This window comes from Amphiprion ocellaris, chromosome 2 (assembly GCF_022539595.1).
Source record: "Amphiprion ocellaris isolate individual 3 ecotype Okinawa chromosome 2, ASM2253959v1, whole genome shotgun sequence".
In the NCBI taxonomy this organism is placed as follows: Eukaryota; Metazoa; Chordata; class Actinopteri; family Pomacentridae; genus Amphiprion; species Amphiprion ocellaris.
In genome coordinates this window covers 29747288-29771361 of record NC_072767.1, presented here as the reverse complement: position 1 = coordinate 29771361, position 24074 = coordinate 29747288, and the positions used below count along the sequence as shown (strand labels likewise).

The 24074-nt window shown below is 38.1% G+C and overlaps 1 protein-coding gene across 4 annotated transcripts in view; it reads left to right on the top strand.

The window, feature by feature from the left end:
- The window catches only part of LOC111562694 (inactive N-acetylated-alpha-linked acidic dipeptidase-like protein 2), a 520178-nt gene that overhangs the window by 76151 nt on the left and 419953 nt on the right, over window positions 1–24074 (top strand). For 2 of the 4 annotated variants that reach the window (XM_055016281.1, XM_055016280.1), the window contains one exon: window positions 4739–4798. The exons of the other annotated variants lie outside the window; for them this stretch is intronic. The gene's annotated coding sequence lies outside the window, so the exon portion shown is untranslated. The remainder of the gene's footprint in view (window positions 1–4738; window positions 4799–24074) is intronic. 4 annotated transcript variants of the gene reach the window in all.

Below are 24074 nucleotides of genomic sequence, written 5' to 3'. Positions count from 1 at the left end.
TTGCATGATTTTGTAATTTATTAATGTACAGTATATGCCCAATGGCAATATTTGGTGTAAATACTTGTGTGTAACAGCAGGTTTTAGGGCTGGATTTGTCCAATATTTACATTCTTATTTGGCTATTAAGTTGATTGTACTGCTTCCTGCTGTGTGTGTACTTTGATTTGACACTCTTTTTTTTTTTCATCTCTGCAGCTCAAGTGAGCAAGAGTCTTCATTGAGATGTGAATGTAGAAAATAACCCATGGTCACATTTTTATGAAAGGACAAAAATAATCTATCAAGTGGCTCTCAGTTAATGCATGTGCTGAAACCTACCGTTGAGGGTGTTGATGCTGCATGAGACGTTTCATATAATAATACTGTAATTCACTGCTCTGTCTCTGAATTAACACTTAGTTACTTGCACCCATTAACACAACTCCCACTGAGAGGAACTGCCTGCCGCTTTATTTATTAACCTTATATACACAAATACATGTGCAAATTTATACTTAAAAAGAAGCACACAGAGCACACATTGTAAATCCCTGAACCGATGTTCACTCTCAATTCAGGGAAAACTGTGTTTTAAGATTGTGCCATATACAGAGAGCTTTGAAAATTCAATTAACCCACAAATTGAACAAAAACTTTTGAAGCAAGACTTCTATTTTTTTTCTGCTCTTCATGGTTGTTTACTCCTCACAGAGACATCCTCCTGCTATTCCTGGCCCCTTTATTGACTCCTGCAGCTGCCTTTGTTATGTCCCCACTGTGCTGTCTGGAAAAGTGGCCACCTTAAGTGTTCTTTAGTGCTACTCCTGTTGTGGAGCATATTTCTCAAGCAACACGGGACAGGCAGGCCGTTTATGGAGTAATATAGCAAGAAGATATCCTCCTTTATTTGTCGAGGCAATCACTTAAGTGCATGTGTGTTTATGTGTGCGAGTGCCTGTTGTTTACAGTCAAGAAAATCAGGGTATGGAAACATTCAGAGTATGGGGAGGAGAAGTGCATTTGGGGGAAGAGGGGGCATTTCATTTTTATTGAACATATGCTAGCTATAGTGTGGATCAAGATGTGTAACAGCTGAAGTAATAATCCATCGTATTTCCAAGGAAATGTGGACTTTTGCTATTTTATTTGATAATTTATGTCTCTTTTTGGGCCTCACGCTGCTTTTCCAATATGGCAAAGCTGTATTACTTTTAAATGGGATGGATCACAATGGCAACAAAACCTGTCGATAGCCCGACTACTGCCCGATCAGATTACTAAGTTTTAACACTTCCACAGGGATCACAATTGTCACAGAGGAGTTTAATAACGAGACACATAATAAAGAGCAATAGGTCATTTTATAGACAAAATTGTTTTGCTGTTCCAAGCTTCCCATACATCACTCTGGTTTTTAAACACAGCCTCTAACAAATAGAGGGATAGTTTATTCCACTAAATACCACCAAAATGACAATAGCAACATTTTTAATATTCTATCATTCCCAAAAGATTGACTGTGATGGTGCTTTTTCAGTTTTATTTCATTGCTGCAGCTTAGATCAGCATGATGAATGGAAATACAAAGTAAACCCTCTGTTAAGCAACCTAACTGTTTCAATAAACTCTTGCCTCTTGTAGAGGTGTTTTAGGCCCCACCAGCCAGCTGTTTTTTTTTCTTTAGTGAACATGCTCAAAACGTAGAAGTAGAGTCCAAAAACGATCCAAATTTTACAATAATCTGCTGCTATGCCAATTAAAAGCAGACTCCAAATGAATAGAGGATTGAATTAGTACATGTGGAATAAAATTCATGGGAAAGGACTTGCTAAACTATTCAAGATCAAATACACAGGTAAATAAACTGTGCACACAAATTCGGCTTTCCTACACGACCCTACCAGTGCCAAAGTCTAAAACAGAGAGATATTGCATTTGCTTAATTTAGTTTCATTAAGTGATACTGCAAGACTGGAATGAATAAATAGGAATATGACTAAAAATAATGCTGACAACACGGTCTTAATGACATGCTACGTCACACAGTTAAACTAGTTATTTTGAATTGAGAAACTATAATTTGTGTTCATGCATTGTCAGACATTCATTTGCAGACATCACATCACTGGCAACTGAGTGGCAATGCAAGGTGCTTACCTGCCATCACAAGCACAACCAAAATTCTAATATTAAGTAGGTTTACATAATTCAAATGACATCCATGTTTCATTTGTTAGAGATGTAGCAGACAGAAACTACAAGGATATAATCTGTCAACAGCTAAACTATGATGTTTAATCAGACTATGCCCATAAAAATCTGTACCTGATTTAAATTTGTCTCCCATCTCTATCAATGTACTCTCCTTGCGCAATGCTACACTGTTCCCAGTGCTTTTGCAACACTACTAAAGCTCCCTGGCAGGCCTGTTCTGTAAATATGCTGAACACCATCTGCAGCATACGGTGAATAGCCTTAACTGTATCAAAATTCAATTCAGTGGAATTCAGTTATATTTTTATAGCACCAATTCACAACATTTCATCTCAAGGGACTTCAATCTTAAATGTATATGGAGAACCCCAACAAATCTAATGGTTCCTTTCCATTCCACTTGAGCAAGACCTCAGCAAATAGAAATAGTTCCCCTTTACTGAGATAAACAAAACAAAACAAAAAATCAATAAAAATATTCCAGCAGAACCGGGCTCAGAGAGGGTGGCCATCGGCCTCAACTGGTTAGGGTAAAGAGAGAGAGAACAGAATAGCAAATGCAGAACAGATAAACAATACATAAGTGAACAATAAACACTTTAAAATGGTTGATGAGGCTAGTAAATGCACATCAGAAATGTGATGGTGAAGACGGTGATCCTTCAACTCCAATTTCATTTTGGGAAAAGGGGAGAAGTCACAGGAAGGCAAATGTGGTAAGCAGGGTGGGTGGAGAGCAATGACTGTGCTGTTGTGGGTGTGCTGATATCCGTTTCGTGTCTATGCTCTGACTTTGTGAGACAAATATCAATTCTGTACATATCTGGTATTGCATAGTAATCTGTTCCATTAATTGGTTGACTGACATTAGCCTCTTACGACAATGACTGAGGAAAAATGCAAAAGCAGTATTTCATGTATCATAAGAAATCGAGAGATAGGAAATGTGAGAAGGAAGAATTTAAAGGGTCATGATTCACCTCTGGTGGATGCAGAATGAGGTCAGAGTAGCCCTAGAGAAAAGAATCAGCTAATCCTAATTGGCTGTTCGCACATACAGTATATGCAAATTTCATTAAGCAGTTTGGCTGAAATGTGAGGTCAAGTCTATGGAACCCATACAAATGCTCCGCATATTACATAGAAAAAAGATTGTTCGGATGATCACCCTAATTAAAAATTTAACTCTCTTTATATTAACAGATGCAGCGGACAGAGATGACTCTCGTGCAAATCCTTGTATCACATAATGGACTGAATTTCAAATTACATTTAAAGCAATTCAGAATGAATTACTATTATTATTATTTTAGAGCACTGTGTTCAATTAATGTGTCATTCTAATCCCATTATAATAGGGATGTCACAGAGCTTAGAGAGGTTCCTGGGGCCTCAACATACACTACTGGTCAATAGATTTAGAACACCCCAGTTTTTCAAAATTTTTATTGGAAATTATGCATGTTAATGCCTCATTATACTCTGGAAAGAAAACATAAAACCAATAAACAAATTAATTTAAAAAAAAAAGTCAATTTAGAAACCAACATGTATTCTAAACTTTTGACCCAACAAAGTAGCCACCTTTGGCAGATATAACAGTACTGTTCAAGTAATGCTTTTGAGGGTTATTAAACTATTTATTGTGGGCTATTTATTATTTATTCAAATGTGCTTTTTATCCCTAATTTTATCAAACCTTATTACAACACCATTACACTATAATGTATGGAATTTTTTAACCTGGCTACAAATGTAAGTTTAGAAAAAGAATTCCGCTCCCACACTGTCAAAGAAAAATGCTTTTCAACCATGAATTGTAATCACAAAATCAGTTGTTTGATGTCTTGTGTGGCTCTGGAGGAGTTTGGCCTAAGAAAATATCCTTGATCATTTAGGGTTTTGTTGTCTCAAGAATGGATGTTCACTTTGGACACACAAAACCAGGATGGTTTGAGGTAAAGGTTAGGTGTACAAAGCACTTGATTTATGGCACCATAGACCATAGTCTTTACCAATGGTCAGCATTAGTTTCTTGGACTCTATGAGCTTAATTAAATGATTTTCTTAATGGTCATGAGGGTCATTTTGAAGGACAATGGCTGACAGTCTTTTTTTTGTCATTCACAGCAGGTGTAATTTTTCCAATGGACCTGTAATTGTATGTCTGAATCTGAGAAAAGAGCCAGGAATTGAGTCAAACATCCTCCCAGTCAATACCCTTTTCTCCTCTAACCCCCATTTCTTCTCCCTTCTGTTCCATCCCATCTTCTCTCCTATGAACACTGGCATTCTTAGGCATGTGCGTTTTTAATAATTCAGCCTGGAGGATGGATTTTGGTCTTCTTTTACAGCAGGAAATGCCTTGCTCCACTGAACAATGCACTCACGCCCAGGCCCCTGAAGTGTCTTTGGAGGCAGAAATAGGAAAAGCCTTTTTCCCTTTAGATGGCTGCTGGGTGTCTGAAAAATTGGGGGAAAGAAAATGGACAAGAGAGACACGAGCAGTGATTTTATGTTTCCTTTTTCTTTGCATGCCCAGAAAGCACAGCTGTTGATGACGAGGTAACACTGTGAGCGGAAGGATCACATCAGCTTGCAGGTACAAGGCACCAGAACAACACAGGCATTTTTTATAAAACATTGCTTTTCCCACTTTAAAGCGCCTCTGATAGATTTGTGAGTCATTTTAGCTCCATTTCCTGCCTCCATCTCTCTGTATTCTGCTGTTTCCATTTTTTTCTTTCCAGTTTCATGACACATTTTCATGAAGTGACATATTAGTATCCATCAGTTTTGAAGGACAGGGCGATCAGGGGGACCTGTGTGTCATACATTATGGCTCAGAACTCATTTCCTGCCTGAGTTTAACAATGTCTGTGTCCTCTGAGAGGTGAGACTATATGAGGGATACATCATGAGGTTCTACGTGTTTCAGATATGGTCTCTCTCTATCTGTGTGTGTGTGTGTAAGCTGGAGAAAAATAAGACAAAATAAGGGCAAAGGAAAATTCATGTGTCCTCTAGCACGACATTCAGACTCACTGTGGCATCAGGCTGATTTATTGAAAACATACTGAACTGAATTTAATGTATATAGATTTATGAGTGTGTTTTGTAGCAAACAGCAGTTATATATCAATTCTTAAGTTGTACCTCAAGCACAATCAGGTCGACCAAAATGAGCACACCATCAGATCAATAATTCAAGTTTTGTTCACTAACGGATAGAAAAGGAATTTCATCACAGATACAGAATTTGTTCAGTAATCAACTCAAGACTCCAATTAACAAAAGTCCTGTCAAAAGAAAGCTGTTTAGTTGTGTATCGGAGGATGAAGAGCAGCCTATAAATAGTTTATTCCTGAGAGGAAACGAGGCCTATTGTAATATTTTTGGAAATTTTTAATATAATTTTACATATTATTTAACTTTTACCTGGTTATTGACCAATCATAGTCTGTATTCATGAGTTTTGAAAACAAGAGTAGTCCCAAATTTGTGACGGCCATCACTGGGAAACTGAACCATCTGAACTGTGAGCTGCAAGGTAAAGGTAAGACATGATAAGCTCTGCAATGCCAGGCTTCCCACTAACACACATTTACAGACAAAGAAAGAGGTAACACATGTTGTCATTCAAAACACCATGCCATTATAAAAAAATGTGAAAAATAATTTGTTGAAAACATGTAATGATTTGTTGTTATGATCTGTTAAAAATGTTGCAATGCTGGTGAAAAATGCTGGTGATTAGTACTAATGTGATACGATTCATTTCAAAATGTGAAAGAGTTGATTTTTTTTCTTCCATAACTGATAATTTGTACAAACATGGGACAGAGTTCATGAATTGTTCAAAAATGTTACAAAGGTAGTGGATTGCACAAATGAAGCATGATTTGAAGATATGACAGTTAATGATTTCCTAAAAATGTTAGAAGTGATCATTTCCACAGAAATTGTTGTTATTGTTAAAAGATGATGGTGCAAGTTTGCTATTGAGGAAGTTTGTATCAAACAAGGTGCCCTTCATACTACTCAGTACCCTTGAAGTTGCTCTCAGGTTCAAAAAGGTTGGTGACCCCTGGATTAGAAAGTCCTGGATTGCTGAAGCCCTTAAGATTAAAAGAGACTTTTTATATGTGATATAACCATATGTTAACAAAACCAAAAGATAAACTGAAATTAAAGTATATTTGCATTTTCCTCTCAAAATAAGAAATATTATACGAGACTCCTCACACAAGTATGTGTAGTCTGATATTTTTTCATCTGTGTCAAAATTTATCTTACTTGTCAAAAGGAAACATGACATTTGACAATATTACTGAAGGGACTTTTCAGAGAGGGATTTCTTATGCCAGTTGGAAAGATAGTTTACGACTCTCTCTTTCTCTCTCATCTATAATGTGTTGCCCCCTCTATATCACTCTATTTTTAACTTATTTTTCTCTGTGAGATGACAAGCCCTCCATCCTCTTCTTCCTCCATCATTCTTCCTCCTGGGGTCTCTATATGAAATGGAGAATGACTGACAGACTGGCACCTGGAAATACCCATCAGCATCTTTTTTGCTAGCGGCTAAAGCCCTTTAAAGGTGTCAGGATGGGAAATGCTAGCAGGCAGGCGGGGGTCTTATCTCCCCTAAACACCTGTACCTGCTCTATAGTGCCATTTAAGGCGTCATCGCTGCATAAATAGGGGACAATGCAGATTTTTGTGTCCCTTTAAGAAATGCTGGAGGCTAAACGATTCGAGCGCCCTGGGGACTGTAAACGCCCTTTTTCTCCAACCACATCTTTATTTCTGAGTCTATGATACTTCTGCTGCTTTATTTTTATTTTTTATTCCTGGCTCTCATATCAACAAATAGGTTTTGATGTTTTGAAGCAGTTTCAGGAGCTCATATACCCATTAAACGTATAAGATATGGTGTGTAGAGTCAACTTAAAACGTAAACATGTTATTTAAGCTCTGAGCAGCATTTGCAAAAGTGGCACCTATGCCTACCATTACTGAGGAACATTTCTGTGGAGCATTTTCTTAACTATTGTTGCTTTGTCACTGTATTCGGTTTACTAACATGACACCACATCCTCATTTGCATGTTCTGTAAGAAATTTAGCCACCACATAAAACCACGTTTTACGTGATACATTTGTGTTGCATATTGTATATTTCACATAAAGAAATATAGCATTGGACAGCATTTGTATAAAACATATTCCCTTGCATAGCGTTTTTTTTTTTTTTTTTTTTTTTTTTTGCGAAATGTGCTGTCACTTCTATAATCATAGGTATTAAGTTGAGATCTGGTGAGCCTGAAAGCCATAACATAGAATCCATTAACTTGTGATTATTGTCATTTTCAACACACCTGACAGCCATTCATTGAGCCCCACAGCAGCCCAGGCCTTTTAATTCTTAATGCTGTTACATTGGCACATAAATATTGTATGTTTGGAGAATGTGTGTAAAAAAAACTAACAAAAAATAAAAACATCTTCTGAAATGGGACAAATTGTCTTGCTGAACTAGGAATTAAAGCTTGGATTTTCAAGAGAAACTAAATTGTAAATCATTCAAAGTGCGAATCATGTCCCTGATTAATGCCACTGCCTTTATTGCATTTTGTAAAGCAAATGTTGCCATAAAATTTGGATTTACATTTCTTTAACACTGGCTCATACAAAGTGTGATCAACACATTCAGAGACTGCAACTATAAATAACAAAAATAGGAATTGAATTAAACTTGGGCGCCATTCGCTTTAAAGTAATCTCCTTGTACAGCAATACTCCACTTCCAGTGCTCCTAATGAAAGAAGATACAGTTCCAGGGAGCCAAGTCTGGCAAGTAAGGTTGGTGAGGAGTGACAATTGTGTTGATGCCTCCAGTAACCTTTGCGTAAACTCTGTGCTGTGACCAGACACAACTGTCGCACCGCAGCTCAGGTTATTTGACCTGAATGTTCCTGTGGAGGATGGATTTACCAGTGGTCAGTCCTGTAATTGTTGAACAAAATGATGAGGGGACTCTTTGCTATATTGCTTTCCTGTTGCACCCTCTTTAGCCTTAGAGACTGCAGGCTCTTCCACTAAAGATCATTGTATGGCCTCAGGGTTGTAACCATAGATCCATCTCATCACCAGTGATGATCCTTGATTGGATGTCTTTGAAACAGAGTCAATACAAACCAAAAAATTTACCTTCTCTTTCAAACTCAACAGATAACACATCACTAAATGTATCCCAAAACTCTGTAAAATTGCTCTTTCATGCCCCTTCACATATCGAGTATCCAATTCAGTATGCTCATCCTGCAGTATGGGTAACTGATAACAAAAAATAAATTCTAACATATAGAATATACAGAGGAACTGTTGCCTAAAACACAATAAAGAAAAAGAAACTAAAATAAAATGTGTATTGTGGGTATTATGTTATATCTCAATTTAAAATGACTCTTAGTTTTCCCCTGGAGAAACATTTATTTGAATGTAAAATGAGGATTCCTTACAGTTTTAAAGTTGCTTTCGATTGCAGCCAGACTGGACCAGCTCTGGCTGGACACACAGGGAGCTTGTTACGACTCTAACACTTAATTAACATGATTTTAATTAGCTGTCACTGGGCTGAGAATAAGGCAGTCGTTGTGGGGAATTGTTCGTAGCAATCAAGGCAGAGGCTTAGTAAATATTAACTCACCCAAATGATTTATTGGTTAGCGTTTTGTAAATGTGTTTGCAAAGTATGTTATTTTATAATGCAAGCAATCAGCTTTCCCCATTTGCTTAATACCGCGCTTGTGCTTAAAAATCAACTTGTTCATTTCATTATTCAGTGCAACAAAGCAAAAAGGTTTAAGTAGAAACAGTCTTTAAAAAGTATATTTATATCCTGTCACTTCCAGTTTGAAAGAAAATGAAACTGAGTCAGACGAAGCTAATTGCTTCATACCCAGCAGGCCTTTCAGATGCTGCTGATGACTCTTTGTTTTTAAATGCAGTTGTCAAAGTCAGAGACAAGAAAATTATAGTGAATCCAATAAACTATTTATTTTTGTCCAATGTCAAAGAGGTGCAGTGTCCCGTTAGGAAGCGAACAGTTTTATTTCAGAGCAACAGGCCTGTTAATTTTTGCAGCGGGCCAAAATCTCCCTTTAAACGTGACATAAATGCCCATCACTTCTTCTTCGGCACTATTATTTCATTAAAGATTAAAGGGAAAGTTAAACTGCTTTGAAGCAATGTCATCAAAGTCGGGGAGTCTGTAGGGAGAGAGCTGATTTAGTGGATGGCTGGGATAAGAGGATCTTAATAGAGAGCAGCACTTTCTGTTTTGTTAGATGCAGTTAGTTGCTGCGGTCTGGTGAGTGACTGCTAATGAAGGACCAGACAGGTCACAGACAACCAGACACACACTCAAAACCCAGCGAAGAGGTAAAGTCTCATCTGCTCTATTTGCCTGTCTTTCCTCTGTCCCTTGTGACTGTGTGTAGGTGGGGGAGCTCGTATTGTTCCACCCCTAGATTTGATTGACTCATCAGAGGATAGTTTAACTTTATCAACCCCACAACCATTGTTCATCTGGTCTAAATATTGCTATGCCTCCAGTTTCCAACAGAATATGGCACATTAGTTGAGAAACATGGCATTGGAACTGCACTGCCACAACATTAAAACCACTCACCTGTTATTGTGTAGCTCCCTCTCGTGCGACTTAAGCAGGCCTTACCTTTCAGTGCATGGACACAGGACTTCTTGGGGTGTCCTGTGGTGTTTGGCACTGAGACATTGGTAGTGAAGCCCGTGGGTTACAGGATGGGATCTCCATGGATGGAGCATGTTCCGGCTTATCCTGCTGATGTTGGATTAGATGAGGATCTGGGGAATTTGGAGGCCAGGTCAACACCTTCGTCTCTAGGTAATATTCCTTGAGCTATTCCTGAGCAGTTTTTGCGACATGGCATGGCTCTTTGTTCTGCTGAGGGAAGCTGCTGAATTTTTTATTTAACCAAAAGATCTTTTCAGTCTTGAAATGACATAAAAATAATAGAATTAGAAAAACTACGTGTAAGAGATGTTAATGATACATTTTAAATTTCTTATTTTACTGAGATGGACATGTCCAAAATTATTAATTCCAAATTTACAGTATTCAGTGGGAAAGCTTTTATTTGCCACTAGCTTATTATATATAAGAAGCTTATTGCATTGGGCCACTTCTCTGTAGTGACAGTCTCCAGGTCTTGGAGGTTGGAAGGGCTCCTTGCCATCTCTATCTTCTTCAGTTCCCTCACAAGATTGTTAATTGGATTTAGGACAGGACGCCGGCTAGGCCACTCCAGAAAGGTTGGTATTGTTTTCCATTAAGCATTTATTTGCTTTGGCTTTAGCTGTCTGTTTCAGATTCTTGTCATGTTTAAAGGTCCAAGACCACCTGTGGGGGTGGTGGGTTTTTTATTTTTTTTAGGTTGAACACATTTTCTTTGTTTCAATAAATAAGGTCAAGATAACTCCATTTTCATCTCATCTGACTGTTGAATTCATGTTAAAAAGCTTTCTTCTTTGTCCAGATAAATTTTTGCAAAGACTAGGTGAGCTTTTGTTGATCTGTTTTAGAGAAGAGGAGTCCTTCTTGGTTGTGTGAATGGAGTCCAGTCTTGTAAATTATCTCCTGGACTGTCTGCTTTGAGATCTTTAGACCAGAATTGCTCAGATTCATCAGGAAAGTCTTGGTGGTGATTCTTGGCCTCTTACACTACCATTCTTGCCAACACAGGGGTTACTTTTGGCTTCCTACCCTACACAGATTTTCTTCATTTGGAACTCTTTGTGCTTTTTGATGAAGCTTTGCAATGTGGCCACTGGCACTTGGAAAACATTTGAATATGTCTTTATAGCCTTTCTCTGTCTTGCAAGTGGTCACAATGTGCAGCTCTCTCTCAGTGATGAACCCTAATAGCAAGACCATTAAACTCTTCATGACTTACAATTGACTAACTGACGAGAGAACTTTGGCATCAGCAGTTCTCCATTTATATTGTTTTAGAAAGCTTAAGATAATAGTAGAGATTACCAGCACCATTTGAAATGGTGCAAAGGCTTCATTTTCTCCAAAAACTGTTTTGGCCATGGTGTTTTTTGTAAAAATGTAAGAAAAAGAAAAAAGAACTGGTAAAATTGATCACTGATATAATTTCACTGTCTTTAATGTGCTTATGTCATTTCCAGTCAGAAGAAATGAATTATTAAAAAAAAAAAAAAAAACAATAAATCTAAATCTATATAAATCAATATTTAGCATTGGTATAAATCATTTGGGACTTAAATGTATATGCTGTAAATGTTATGTCAACATGACTGGATTTACAGAGTGATTTTACTCCATGTTTATTTAGAGTTATTATTATTATTATTATTATTATTTTAATTAATCTACAACATTATGGTATATGCATTCATTTCACTATCTGTAGAGGCAAGTTCAGGCTCTGATATGCTCCCAAAGGAGCTCTCATGTAGGCGGCAGCATGGACAGCAATTGTGCCTGCAGTTTTGTTTATGCTACCTTGTGTAACTCTATATTCCAGGGATTCACATGTGCTAGTCAGTGCAGTCATAAATTTTAGGCTTCAGTCGTTCAGGAGCCTCATGGGCAAATGACTGAATTTACATTGCATGGACCCTTGCGGGCCATTGGGGTGATGCTGACTCAGAAAGGATAATTTAAGGTTTTACCAAAGCTCCTTGGATAATTTAAGCTTCAGTTTTCAGCTCTTTATGTATGACGACATGTCAAGTCATGTCAATTTTATTTACTATATAATGCCAAAAATTGCAAATCATAAATTAGACTCAGGCTAGATCCTTGACTTTTTTTTATTATTATTATTTTACCTATACAGGGTGTGCATGTAATGTAATGGTATGCACTTCTTCACAGACCCTCTGTCTTGAATAGCAAACAATTAAAATGCACAGTTGTTTTATTCAGTACCTGCTGTGCTGTTGACTGCCAGAACACAGTCAGGGAGGCTTTAAGAGCAACAAGGTAAAGAAAAGAGGACACTCTGAGGCTTCATTAAGACAATACTTTGATATTGCTGATTTCTATTGTATATTATATGTATATCTAATAAGAAAATAAAATGCATTTATTTCAGCCTCTGCACAGTTGTACTACAATCCCGGGTCCCCCTGCAGTGTGGTAGAACTGGCCTTTGTATATCATTTGTGTACCATTTAATGCACACAATGAAGGGGGAAAGTTCATAGTTTGCTATTTAAATCACTACAGAGCATTTCTCAAGCGTGGTTGCCAACACTGCTGTCAGTTGAAGTGCTGATTACACTGGATGGCATTCGGAAGTGATATAAGCCTGTGGTTCACACTTACTTTAGTTAACAGCATTCAGCACGGAGGGCAATCGGCAGAAACGAGGGTAATGAAAGCAAACATACATTTCTCTTCTGTACTTCAACATCCACTATTTCTGTTACAACTTGCTTTCCATAAGTTTATGGTAGCTGCTCTGTGTTCATCTATGCACAATGCCATGCATTATATATGTTAAAATCTATTTTCAGCCACGTTGGAACGGCTGCAAACTGTTCAGAATGTAAAGATGGCTGTTAGTATTGATGGTCTTTACTTTTAAGATATTCTTTGTTCCCTCAGTATAGCAGCTTTCTTCTTTGTTGCAACCCTCCTCCCTGTATGCCAGTGCTGATTAATATCTAACTAACCATCTATGATGGTGTCTCTCCCTTCTTCCAAGGCTTCCACGTGAGGCAGCATGATTATGGCCAAAATGTTAATCATGGATATTTTTAATTCATGAGTATTTAACTGTGACTTTCCATTTCTTTTAAGATTGTCATGCTACATTCCAGTGAATGTACAAATTTCCAACAAAGTATGGTTGCAGTAATCTTTAGATGAATTCAGTGCATCTTATAGAAACGAAGTATTTTTAAAAATCACACCCAAAACTTCTTCCATGCTGCTTATCCAGACACTGTATTTTACTACTGTACCCTAAATGCATTATGTGCAGGCTATGTTAGCTTAGTGGCTGTGCGCAGAGAAGCCTCTATTCTCCACAATCAGTTACTGCAGCAGAACAGACCCATGTGAGTGAGTAAATAAAGGTGTTCTAATGTCAGATTACTTCAAACCTAAACCAAGTTATTTTATCTAAAAGGACTGTTTTATTTGATCAGCGTTGTCTGTGCTTGAGGCATTTTAAACATCAATATTGCAGTCAGTCATGCTGATTTAGTTTTAGGAGGCCAAAGTCCTGATTTATATTTGATTAATTGTGCATCTGTAGCGGAACAATAATGACATTTGAAAAAATTACTGTTTCCAGTTTACATTTGAGGACTAGAAAACTGCATATAACAACACAAGAGTGTGCAACGGGCAGTCACATTTAGCCTCAAAATAAGGCCACAGCTCAACTTATGTGAACTTCTAATGGTTTGTGTAACATGTCTTGCTACTACATATTAATTAAACTACTCATGAGGGAAGAACGTGGTCGTAAGCAACTCTCGACAACAGAAACAAACATGAGGCTGCAGTAATTTGCAGGTGGCAGAATTAGCGCTGTCACAGGTGCAAAGGAGTCTGATAAACAAGAATTAAGTCCCTGACTGATAACAAATAAAAATGTGGTGTTTTCATTATGCTGTAACAAAAATATTTTCATAATCAGAATTCCTTTAAGTGAGCGAATGTGGCAGATTTCTTCTCCATGTGATTACTTCATCTGGAAGTATACTGCATCACTGGCTAATCTTTGAAATCTTTAGAAAGCTCTACCCTGTGTCAGCTCTGTCTGCTTGTTTGTCTACCTGTCTCCCCATCTTGCCATCTGTGTCACACTTCACACCTCCATCCATAAAATATGTCTTTGTGCTAAACGAGTGGGAGAAAATCAGCTTTATCCTGCACTTCCCTGAGTCCTCCATTCACCTGCTCTCTCACCCTCTGTCTCTCTGATGTGAGAGCAGTGGGCCCTTTGCCAACAGTGAGATCTCAGTGGGGCCTATCCATATGGCCGACATGTTCAGCAGTCATTACTGGCCCATTTAACATGTCTAATTGTTCAACATTTGACATCTTGTCAAGACAATTAGTTTGGATTATTCCTCCATAAGACACTGGAATGTTGATTTTGCAACACGTTGTTGGAGATTTCAGTTTGTGTTGCCATGCATGACACCAGTGTTGTGTATGCCTGTGAATGTCAGTGCGTAACGTGATCAATGCACAACTTCCTGCTGCATTCCTGATGCATTTATACTGTAAAGCATGTACTCTACAGTATAAATGTTATTACACTTCGTTGTTTTCATACTCATGCTCTTCTTATAATGGAGTGCGATTTTTTTTCTTTCTCTTTTATTTTTGGTTTTGCAGCAGCTGGCACCATAATGGAGATTAGGGCTATCAGTTATGATTTTTTTTCTTTTTTTTTTTTTTTTTTTTTTAAATTTGCATGATCTATTGATTATTGAAATGACCAAACAACTGTTTCGGATATGACTTCCACAGTTAGTAAGTGGCTCTGATTTAGCTATCGCTGTGAAAATTTAGCTTGGGGTTATTTCCTATCTAACAATAAAGACGATGAAGATGCTTGCTGTGTACTTTTGTATTACATGTATACAGAAAATGGTTTAGATACATCTGACACCCAGCGTTATGACCCTACGATATGTTGAAAAGTTGTTAAACTTGGCGGGTGGGACCACATGCAACGTGCTGTCATGTGCACCCTGAATGACAGGAACACAGAGAAGGCCGTTCGACTCTTCATGGATGTGTTGACAGTCGCTACACAACTGTGGCTAAGTGTCTTTCTTGACAGAAGGCTGGTGCAAGCCAACAGCAGACTGTTGGCAGCATTACAGCAATGTTCTATCGTTTCTGTGATAACTTGCCGAGGATAAGGCACTCGCCAGCTGCGCTCCATCGATCCATTGTTGACTCGCTGGAGCTGTGGATGTGACATGTCGCTGGTGAGCTTTCTAACTATTATATTTCTCTCCAGCAGAGATGCCCCACTGTAACTGTAGTTTAAAAAACATCTTCCTCTATGCCCAGTACCAGCAGGGGTTAACTTAGACCCAGCAGGTTGTGGGACTTGCAAAACACTAGCTCAAACTCCTGTTATTATATTTGGTCGATCCATTGTTCATCCAATTCCTCTCTGCTAAGATCAGCAGTGAATTTGCTCTATATGTCCTCAGACTGTAGGAAAGTGGTCCATGCTTTTATATACGGTAATCACATCACAAAGTGACACATCAAGTATGACATTTAACTCCAGTAAAATCAGTGCTGTCATCATGCCAAAGGATGAGAGTTAGACGAAAAATACATCACCAACTAATGGATGTTTAAATTTATTCGCAGCTAATCTGTACACCGGTTTTTCACGATATTTGTGAAAAATGAAAAATTTGTGCAGGGACTGGAGATGGAAGAATGACGTGCAGACCTTAAGTTGCGTAAATACTATTATTAATGTCGTGACACAATCAAAAGCACTGTGAGGATTGTGACATTAATTTGCAAATATTTTTTGTTCCGTTAAATGAAAAATCAAGTTGATTTGGTATACTGCTAGTTTCCTCTGTGTTATTAATTATTGATAAAACTGAGGTAATGAAATGCTGGGGCAGTGGTGCAAAATCTTTTTTTTTTTTTTTTTTGCTTCAGAAGGGAGACATGAAAGAAAAAAGTTTGAGAACCACTGCTCTGGAATGTAAGAAAATGGTGGAAAATTCCTCGTGCTTGTTCCCAGAGCCCAACATGATGTCTTTTGAACTGCTTGTTTTCTCAAACAGTCCAAAGCCCAAAGATATTAAATATACAATGATACAACACAGAGACAAGTAGCGAGTCCTCACATTTGAAAAGATGTAGCCAAAACCAATTCCAGTGTTCAAGATGTTATTATTTTTTAAGAATGTGATACAATTTACACGAAGAAATTGTAATTTCTATGTGGTAATGGTTTTATTTATTTATTTTTTGCCAGTGTGTGAATAGATTGTAATGTAACATAATAAGTAGGACACTATTCCTCTTTCTTGATTACCTCTAACATCCTGTGGACCGATACATATGTTAAGAGCTCACGCTTCAAAATGGATTGTGAACATCAACAAAGGACCAGATCCCAGCAAAACGTATACCTCTACATAAATTTCCCACGTGTCTCACTGTGTTTAGATGCTGTGGCTGTACTAATGAGTCAAATGTAGTCTGTGGCCTCAACAATAGCTTACAGTCAAACTACAATAACAGTGTAACTGAAGTTATCTGTCGGTCTATCAACATTGTAATGTTCAGTCTCCAAACGTGCATAATCATGAGCAACAGGATGCTGCCTGCAATTCATTTAATTACCACAAGAATAATTAATAACTATGATTCAGTCGTTGAACATTTAATCTGTTAACTTATTGTCTGTCAGTAACCTGCTACATTCATTGTTCAAACTTCTCAGTGAAAATTCCTTGATTAAATGAGCTTGCGTGTATACAACAGTTACAGAATGTGCACGGTGTATGTGTTCTATATGAATGTGTGTGTCTGCATGATGTGTGATTATGGACTGTTGCTCTGTCAAATCACCTGCGCAGCAAAGACATGAAAACGTGTGTCCTGATGTTTGATGTCGCTACTTGTGTGCGTATATGTGGCATATGATACAGTTAAAGCACATTCCTCCCAATAGAGAGGAACAGAGCTGGGGAAGAGGGGGTGGCTACTTCCTGGCATCTGTCTCTACTCAACCTCATCCTCCTACATGTTGCCATCAACGCTCCCATCATCGCTTTTTTCCTCGTCTATTTTCCTGTCTGTTCATCTCAACCTGACTCACATCTTTTTTTCATCTCTTTCATCTTTCTCTGCAACTCTTGTTTTCTAACTTCCAAAATTGTTTTAAAAAAGAAAGAGAGAGGTAACATTGCTCTCCTCATTTATTTCCTTCATATTCTCTTTCCTCACTGTCTTTCTACCTGTGTTCTACCTTTCCTTTCATCTTGCTGATACAGTCTGTTTCTGTGTCATTTGGAGTTAACAGGTCAAGCGTAAAGACTAAGCTAAATTTCATTCACGCCATCACCAAGGAGTTTATAATTAAAAAAAAAGGAAGGTTGAGTGGAAAACAAAAAATTGTCTCACTCTCCTTCTTCCACTATCTGTTCTTTTGAGGTATCCCATTTTTTCTCTTCTCCCTGATCTATATACTGCTCTGGTCTGTAGACCCGATACTGTGACTATCATTGTACTGAAGGGCGATGGGTCAAAAGGTTGCTTGGACTTCATCCAAATCGAGGAGATGAATCTGTCAGTTTCCTTATGTCTTAACTGGGGTGCAGGAAATAAGGGTTCTCATAAATGGAGAGAAACTTAATCAAGTTGTAATTCTTGACATAAGTCCTAATTCATAGCTTTTATCACTGTGATTCGAACAGGGGGTTCCTTGCCTTCAGTAAGCTTAAGGCGCTCCTTGTGCAGTGCCTCAAGCTTACTACAGTGATTAAAACCCTTTCATTCACATGACCTTGGTGTCCATGCACACTCTGTGTAGCAGCTTCACATGCACAGATAAAATGAAAAGCATAAGTTTAAGAATAACAACATTTTACTGAAATCCTGCCTCTGATTTTTCAGTGCTGTGGGACAGTGTGGAGGGCGTTATACAGACTGCGACAAGGGTTCATGAGAGGTCACAGCTTGGCCAAATGCAGACACTGACTGGGAATTTTCCCAACAGGCCGGTCTCATGAGGATTGTGATTTTTGTTTTTTATTTTTTTCCCCCAACCCCAGCATTGCAGCCTGTATACCTAAATGTAGGTATTCATGTAAGCTGTCGTGACATAGCTAGTGAAATTCACGATATAGCAGGCAACAGTTGCCATCACAACTGAGAGGATCAGCGCTCAGGTATTTATTATGTAGCCCTTGTTAAAATATCAGCACTCGTTACAGAAACATGGAAAGAAAGAGAAAATGTGCGGCTGACGATGCAGAGATGTGCCAAGCAAAGAAAACTGCTTTGTGGGCTGATGCCTTACAGTGTGTTCAGGTATTATAGATTTATCCAAGCAGTCTGCAGGGGATGACGAGGACATGAGAGAGGAGTGAGTGTGTGCTTTGTAATGCTTACTTGCTCTGGACTGTGAACTAGCGAAATGAACTAAGTGTTTTTGATAATCTGAGGGTTTCAGTGAGTCCTGCTTTGACCATTTCCAGAGTTTAACTTTTAAATTATAAATTGATAAAAATAAATGTGTAAGTTTGACAAATTTCTTCTGCACTTCTCAATTCTTAAAAAAAAAAAAAAAATTAATTAAAAATTGTAGCCAAAAAGACATAATATTTGATAGCCAAGCCAGCAATAAAATAATATATTAAAGACTCCAGAATCTAAACAGGTGAACATTATTCTAAACAAAAAAAGAGTAAGGGTGGTACATGGAGAAGATACCAGCACAGATCCAATTAGAAGTTCACTATAGAACAATCATGTCATCACACCATCCATATGATCTAGTTGGACGTCATTCAACTTGTCTGTTATTGCATTACAAGAGGTAGAATGGATGAGAAGAGTGTTGCAATGTTTTAAACCATTCTAATTACAAAAGGTTATTAAGTCAAATTAGGCACCAGATGTTTATTTCGTTAATTCGTCGTCGAGCTTTTGCTTGTCCATAAACACCAACATAGAGAAGAAAACCTCAGAAGTTTCATCCTTTTACATATTAGCCCAACACAAACGCTATAAGTTAACAGATTGCCGGTTTGTTTAATTAAAGATTTCTTGATCGACAATCTTGTTGTGTCAGTTTGAATTTGATGATTCAAATCAGTGCTGCCTGAAAGCAAATTCCCAAGCTGCTTGTCTTGCCGGTCCTCCCCTTGTCAAATGCTCAAATGGTTTGGAAGCAGTGTCCTAAAAAAAAAATGAAGAGAGATCAGTGTAATCTCCTCATTATTGCCAGCTTCGGTAGTTTTGAGCTCTGCCATTGCATTTTTGAACGCTCCCCTGTGGATGGAAATAGCAGCTGTAAACCAAGCAGCTCTGAAACATTGACACTCTAATCTAGAGGGGTGGCATTGGTTAGCTGTCAGTGGATCTTATTTAGAGCATAATACTAAAATAAAGAAAGATTTGACATTCACTCTCTTAAGTGTATGCATTTAACGACGAGCACCACAATACAGCTGTGCATTAGGGCCTTGTACCTTCGCTATATAACTAAAATTGCCTTGGTTATTGTCAGTTTCTATGAATCTTCCATTGATTATCTGTGAAGCCGCTAGATTTGTCACTGGCTGATGCCTTGAGGACATTCATCACATTCGCCGATTCACACACACACCGCAGTCCCTATAATCCGGAGTGAATTTTAATTTAGTGCTCTGTTTTTGGTAATCAGCGTAGGAACTGTTTGAGTGTGTGTTCATGTGTAAAGGGCATGTTGAGTACATCCTGCACCTCCACCACAGAATCACACCCTGAGGAGCATACTTAATCACATGCACTTAAGAGAGTGCATGGAGAGAGACTTTACATTGGGACCGCCTCTGCAGGTCATGAAACAGTCACATCTTAAAAAATGCATCTGCTGTTCCAGGACAGAAGCGATAACAGTATGCATGAATTCACAGTGTTGACCTCCTTGTGCCGTGTCACCTGTTCCTAAGATGGTCCAGATGGGGCGTTTGGACAAGTCTATTAATAGACTGTAATGATGCTGCTTCCTGTTAACAGTCACATCAGGAGACCAAGGATCCGTGTTTGTACAGTGTGGCATTAAATATGTATTGTTCTTTGGTGTTTAGATGAATACAATTTCAACTTCAGCAATTAAGAAACATATTCTGAGACTGACATTTGCACCACAATCATCTGAAACTTTAAAACAAGTTTCAGCAAAGTGATTGTCCTTAATACTTTCCAGTTTCCTGTCTTTTAATATATGGCTTTCTGATTAATGTCAGTATCCTTTACCAAGATATATATATTGAAAGGTGGATGTATGGTTGTGTGGTAGAGCACTGCATTATTGTTTAAAAAAAATAATTCAGAGGTTTCCCGTGTATTTATAATGACCTGCAATGGTATCAGCATTGCCACCACATATCAATTTTCATTTTTTCCTTTACTATTAAACATTGACTATGGACCAACTGCACGACTACTTCCCTCTTGGCGCACTCTGAATAAAAACATGAACTAGAGGAATGATTATTGCCATACTTTTCCAGCACAGAAGAATTAATCCTCTGATAAATTCCTACATCTCTATTCTTAACGCAACACCTTTTAAGACCCAACTCTTCAGTTAAGTTGTCTTAAGCATGTAAGGAGTGTTACTTTGCTAGCTATGCGACTCCTAGTTTGGTTCTAGGCTAACTGACTTTACTGTATCCTCACTTGTAGCTGCTAACTAGCCTTTACTGTTCAGACCAACTCTGTAGTGATAAGAAGAGACAAAGAGACATCTTTCTAAGATTCATTGCATGGATGGGGATTTTATTTGCCTTTCTGGAGCAATGAACATGGCAAACAACATTTAGGCAACTGATGGAATTAAATTTCCACATACAAAAATTCCATCCGAAGATCCCAAGCACTGCTGGACAATAATTTTGGTAGTTTTGCAATGCTTACAACACAGTTAACAGGGCTAGATACACAGACAAAATAGTTTCATGATGAACCCAACAACCAAAGAACAGTCAGTTGTGTGTATGGACAGTAGATCACAAAATAGGCTATGTAGCTATTTAAAAAAAAAAAAAAAAAAAAAAGACCTTTACAAGACTTTTACAAGAAGAAAGCTAACAATGGGGACACATTGCAGTTGTGTCTGTGAAGCTATATGCCTTATGTTAGCTTGCTAACTTCCCTCATGGGGAGCTTGATGGCATACATGACATTTTGATGCACTTAAACATTTAATAGTGCACTCGTTAATAAATGTAAACCAAAGGGAGTTGCTTGACAGTTAAAAACATCAGCAGTTAATGTTGGTTTACTGTAAATTACTGGGTTAACATGACAGAAACTCCCTCATATTTGTCCTCCCCTTCGCTGTCTGTCTTTGACGAATTAAAACTGGGTTATGAAAGCTTTTATTTAAAATACACAGCATGTGCTTATACAGTAATGAACTCGCACTGAATGTGCCTACTCCATTAGCTCCCTCCCCTCGTTCATAACCTGTGTGACCTTCTCTGTGATTATGTGTCATGATGGATGTGCCCAGGTACCTCTATTTAATCACACTGATAGTCATGATGGAGAATTTACTACCTTGAACTGGCAGCATGGCAGTGACATATGTTCAAACACCCACACACATACACACACACAACACACACGTGTGTGCTTTCCCAACACATAGGTCCCTTTGGGAAACATAGTTTGTAGTGCGACAGAAAGCTAACCATCTGCACTGAATGCAGGCTGTGACAATCATACATTGGTTTTACAGTCCTAATTCTGGGCAGGCAACATGAGGAAGCCCGCATCCCACGGAAATCAATTTAAATCAAATTCTAACACACAGTAAAACTGCTGTTCTCTCATCATTGAGGACAAAATCTGGAGTTAATGTATATGAGCCCAGTTGCAAAGTTATTAGCAATGGCCAGCTAAAGCAAAAGCAATCGAAACTCTGCAGTAACTCCTTCATGTCTATGCTGAAAGTCCTTCAGAGACTTGTGTGTATTCAACTTAATGAGAATTTTGGAGACTGCAGTTTATAGTGCCGCTAAATTGTTCGTTGGTATATTAACAATTGTTTCTATTGTTTTTTGTCATTGTTTTATGAGTCCCTTCCCTGAATGGTTTATTCTATACATTTGGAAAAAGAATCTAAATGTCAATTTTTGATCGATTCCAGGCAACAGACCAAAAGCCAGGACACAACAGCTCCCAAAGCGAAACAAAGAAGGTCATGGTCTGATTTGAAAATGACCTCAAGTCATTGTTCTGTAGAAGTCACAAATACAGAATATGAATGTTTCCTCAATTAGAATCCAGCAGAATTATAGGAACTAGTAAGTATAGGAACTGAAAGAAAGTTCACACCCTTTGAACTATGCTCTGTGTCTACTTGATTCTAAAATGATGGGATAAGTAAACAATTAAATCTGTGAGGTAATGTATAAGTGGAGCCACAGGCTAACTCTGCTCTAAGGGTGTTTAGGTGTGGGTGTACATGCTAAAATGACAAAGCACAAGTAAGTTTTAGTTTTAAAAAGGAGAGTTTGTTTGACATTTTCATTTCCCTGATCCCCATTTAAATGTATGTCCACCAACATCAGTTAAAATATCACAGGTGTGCAACAACTGATTTTTATTTATTTATTTATTTCGCAGAGAATCTGCACTCGGTAATGTTGTACTGCAGTTTATTAGCTGCATTACTACTGAGTCTGCACAAAAGTTTAATAGTTTGCACCCTTTGTCTAAATGATTCATTTTATACCACTTTCTAAAATTAAAAAAAAAAAAAAAAAGATCCCAATGCTCTATCATATGAGAAGGCCTCAGGTTGTGTCTATGAATGGAGATCCTGAAGCAGGCAGCCAGGTGTTCTCTTTGAAGCTGATTTCAGAAGTCTGTTTATTTTTCACCTGAGGGTAAAAAAGTGAAGTGAATGAAACATGAAGAAAATGCATAATTATCTGTTTTGTTTTTCAAAGTGAACCACATATCCTGTTCAATTTTGTTCACAGCTCACACTGGAAACAGGGATAACTGTTGCAATGTCCCGAAGGAAGCTCAGGCAGGCTGCGAGGTTAGCCCATTTATTAAACTCACTTGCCAGCAGACTTATGATCACCTCTGGTTTCTGATTCTTGAAACAACATTTCTTTTTCCTGGGCATTAACAAATTGTAGTTGTAATCATCTTGATTCAGCAACTCAGAATGCCCCTCACCTGCAAGGTCTAATTCCCATGTTGAGAGTGAAGTTTCCTGGCAATAATCGGTAAATGAAGGGTGTTTATTATATCAACTTGTAGAGCAATATATTGCAGTCCCAAGACAGTAAAGTCCCAAGTATGTCCAGGTCATGAAACCTACTATCCAACTGTGTTTCTGAGGCAGATGTTTAAGGGTGAATGAGTGAGTCATTTAATATCTAGCATGTGGCAATGCCTGATACCATTTTCCTGGACAACACACACTTCATGTTAGGTTAGCTGTAGTACCTTGTTGAACCACCAGGTGGAGCATCTTGCTGTATAATGCTGTAACAACAAGAGGATGTGAGCAAGTCTATGTCAACATTCAGAGAGTAACGTGGGGGTTTAACTAGTAAAGGGGCACCATGACAAAGCCTTCTGTGACACTCAATGACCTCCAGCCTGCTCACGGGTGTTAACTCAAGCAAAGACAGACTAAAAAAGTGATACTGTTTTCCAACTCTATATTAAACAACTGCCTTTGTCAGCCAGTGTCATGTGCCCATGGACCAATACAGCAAAAGCACAGAATAAATGCCCAGTGTTAATCATAAATTAATAGAAAACTGATTGATAATGCAGGATTTGTTTAGAAAGGTATTCAGACTCACCAAACTTGTGTGTCAGTGGACATCCACAAAGGCTCAGGCTCAGGTTTTTCACTGTTACTAATCAGTTAACAACTTGGAGTCAGAAGTGGGGAAGTTTCTTGGATGAGAGGTAAAACAGCTTCAAACAACAAAAATGAAATGCAGTTGCCTTCTACTAAGGCATTTATCAACCTGAAGGTGAACTGCAGCCACAAATCCATACATAGCATAGGATGTGTAGAGTCCCTTTATCCTTGGACA